General features: G+C 36.0%; 1 protein-coding gene across 2 annotated transcripts in view; it reads right to left on the bottom strand.

Annotated features, from left to right (window-relative positions):
- LOC117103439 (creatinase-like) overlaps positions 1–3,303 on the bottom strand; it is a 9,010-nt gene extending 5,707 nt beyond the window's left edge. The window contains exon 1 of one of the 2 annotated variants that reach the window (XM_033243996.1): positions 3,148–3,303. The gene's annotated coding sequence lies outside the window, so the exon portion shown is untranslated. Of the gene's footprint in view, positions 1–3,143 lie in introns of both variants that reach the window. The other variant, XM_033243997.1, reaches the window with a different exon arrangement.
- Between the last annotated feature and the right edge of the window lie 359 nt (positions 3,304–3,662).

Raw genomic sequence — 3,662 nt, 5'->3', positions numbered from 1 at the left:
GTGTAACCTATTGTTTATAGATCTGGTGATTAATCACCCATTGTATAGTCTTATGTATTCTGTTAAGTTTCTCATTGATACTCATGCGCTGACGAAGGTAACAGGAGTTGCCGAAAATTTCGCTAATAAATATTTCTATGTCTCCTACAAGTCAAAGTATCGTAGCAGTTTATTTTGTCTGCGTCTACCTACTGATTTATTCATACGATGAGACATACGTGGATCCACATCAACAACACCGATTGAATATGAATTTTATATACGTATATATATATATATATATACGTATATATATATATATGTGTATATGTGTATTATATACACATACGTGTATATATATATATACGTATGTGTAATTATTACACATAGAAATATTTTATATTTGCGAAATAACTCCTGTTACCTTCGTCAGCGCTTAAGTATCTATGTCTCCTACAAATAAATAATTTTTTGTGAATATTTTGGGTCTTCGGTCTTCATTTTATAGATACCCGTTGACTCCCTTGGCCACTCAATAGAAAGCAATATCAAGGGAAGTTTAGATACGTTATGTGGAAAAACATTTCAAAGAGAGTGATGGGATACGTCATGCAGGACCTTTGTAGAACGGCAATTAGCTGTTTAAAATACATTTTTGATGCAAGAAAATTTACAAATTGGTCCCCACCGCCTCTATCTTATTATTTTGGAAAAACAACGCTCATGATATATGACACCTGAATTATAAAAAAGATCATGCATAATGTCTCCTTGTAATGATGTAAATTGCATTATTTTTTTTTTAACGGTTGCTGATTTTATGTTATTTTAAAATCTTCTTTTATTTTGTCTTTGTCAAAATGTATTTGTTGCCTTGCTCCCTGCTTTTCAGAGTAAGAATGTGACCTCGGTTTTGCTTGAATGTTTCATCCTTTTGAATAAAGTCACGAAAAATGACAAATGTGTATATATGTATATTAAAAACCCTGAATGAGTTGGCCCCTAAATTTTTCCAAATTATATAATAGGAAAATTATAATAAAATTTAAGCCTGAGAATGCCATTTCTAGTCATCTAGCAGTGCCATAATCATAAATTATTTCCATGGTGGGGCTGAGGTGTGTAGACCCTCAAACTGCGAAGGTCCCTCTATCTGCGACCCCTCTAATTCGAATTCCTGGATCGGCCATTAGTGGTGGCGCAAGAGGAGGGGATGGGGGACTATAGCCCCCCGTCGGGGAAGACGAGTAAATTTTGTCGGGGAATAAACAAATAAAAAAAATTATTTACTTTCATTAAAAACTATCTGTGTTAACTTTTCATCACAATAATAATAATAATAATAATAATAATAATAATAATAATAATAATAATAATAGTTCAATGAGACTAATTAAAAATAATTTGCATTCTGCTATGAAAAAATGCGCGTTTGGATAGCCTCATGATGCTTGGAATACATCGTGATAGGGGAAGCAACCTCAACCTTGACAGCGTGGTTGACAGATTTCATGCAAAATTTCCAAAATTTAGAATTTTACTTTCAAGAATGAGGATTTGAAAATAAATTAGATTGTTACATTGCATACTCTTTTGTTTCTTGTTTTATTCAAAATATTTTGGTTTTGGAAGCTGATTTCGACATTAGAAAACATAGCCTACATGAAGTCTTATTATAGTAGCTCGATGCCTATCAAATAAGTAATAAAAATTTGTCATAATTTGTCAAATATTCGTGGATTCCAGGGGGCAAAGCCCCCTGGTCCCCAGCGGGGGCCCTGGGCGTCCCTCTGGCTCCTAGCCAAGTGGGACTCAATTCGCTCCACTAGCCCCTCCATCGGGCAGGTCCTGGCGTCATTACTGCCGCCACTGATCACTGTCACCATGAAAATGTATCTTTAACCTGTGCATTATGCATGTCCCTCCAAACAGCATGCATAACCATCACAGGCACTCTCCGTTTAAAATTTGGTAAGGTATGCTCAAATAATTTACAAATTACAAATTATTTGGTCTGCTAATTCCCCCTCAATTCATCATCAAACCCTCCCACTTAACCATCACATCCTCTCCCTCATTTCAGTACTCCTAGACATGTCAGTGTAGTGAAGCACCATAAGCCTGACAACTATTTCAGACACAGACATTCATTTTTATTATTAACTTCTGCCTGAACTTTTACCCCAGAGATTGTCACAACTTTTAGTTTTTCCTGTAGAGTTAGTCACTAGTCTATTGTGATGCAGTGTGATTCATTTTCCTCTTTTACTAACTTATAATATGACTTTACTTTACACTTATAATGGTAAACAAGGGAACATTAATATATGGCAGTGGATCTCATGGTAGAACTCCAATAACACAGCATTTCAACCCTATTCTTAGGCAAATGTAATATAGCTCGTAAAATAAACAAATTGTCAACGTTCAATGTCAACATCACTGCAATGACCAAACTGTGCTTTACTGTTTGCTTTAGCCATTTTCTTGCAAATTCAATATTCTTGCTAGTTTTTTTTTTGTTTTTAACTAACATCAGCATAAGCAACATAATACAACTACAGTACATTTATCTGTAATAAGATCTCTCATGTGGCTTCTTCCTACTGTACCCCTACGCAAAAATAAAAGCTACCCTGGACAGATTGCTGTTGTTAGTGCTAAGTGAGAGATTTACTGTATGGGGTTTTGCTCAGATCAAGGTGGTATTTAATACCTAACTAATATGCTAATAAAACTACAGAATAAAACTTTTATAAAATAGGAACCCGAAATTTTCACTGATACATGCAGGAAAACCGGGAGGGCAGAGCATCGGCAGACTGGGACGCTACGTGGTCCAGATTCAGTGTAAACTCGTAGTGTACGAGATACGATACTTATATATTACCGCCACGTACGAATATTAGCACCAGACATGCCCATGTGGGCTGCTCAGTCATCCATTCAGGCCAGGGGAAGAAGGCGGTGGTATCCCTATCGATGAACATCTGAAAAACGAGCAAAGGCTACTAATGATGTAATGTAATCAAAAGTTCTGCCCGTATGTATCAATGGGGATTCTAAGGTTTACAGAGGGACAAATGAGCCTAGACTCTAAGTCTCGAAGAAGAAAGGTAAACAAAGGTAAGGTATGCATAGAGAAAGAAAATGGTAAATGTTACCTACCCGATTTTCGTTGAGACAACCAGTTCCAAACTTTACCCGTCCTGCTCAGTGGCGTCGATAAGCTCTAACTGACTTGGAACTTAATGATCCACCAGTGTGTCAGTGCATGACCTATTAATAAGGTCGCAACCAAAAAATGGGTCGACACTACATTTGCGTTGGGTCGCGAGCAGGTTTGCAAATAACAATTCAATTCAGTGCTCATATTCAGACAGTTGATGTAAAGTTTAACAGCTCTGATGACTAAACATAGTATTTTTAGGTGAATCCTCATAGGCCCCATAAAAAAATTATTAGTTTACCACCCTATCAAAGAATAAAAACTGTTGAGGGAGGGAGGTTTTTTTTTGTTTGTTTGTTTTTTTGGTGTTTTTTTGCTAACCCCGCCCCCATTTTACCGATGATCACAAGTAAATCAATGGTTAGAGACACATATATAAAAAGTCATAAGAATGGAATCAAATTTATATTTAAATAATATGTTTTTGTTGTACGTCAGTAAACATATTTTGCAA

The sequence above is a fragment of the Anneissia japonica genome, unplaced genomic scaffold (genome assembly GCF_011630105.1).
Source record: "Anneissia japonica isolate Jap-2015-1 unplaced genomic scaffold, ASM1163010v1 scaffold1272_len640109_cov177, whole genome shotgun sequence".
Classification (NCBI taxonomy): Eukaryota; Metazoa; Echinodermata; class Crinoidea; order Comatulida; family Comatulidae; genus Anneissia; species Anneissia japonica.
The sequence above is the reverse complement of the archived record's forward strand: the minus strand, read 5'-3'. Positions and strand labels throughout refer to the sequence as shown.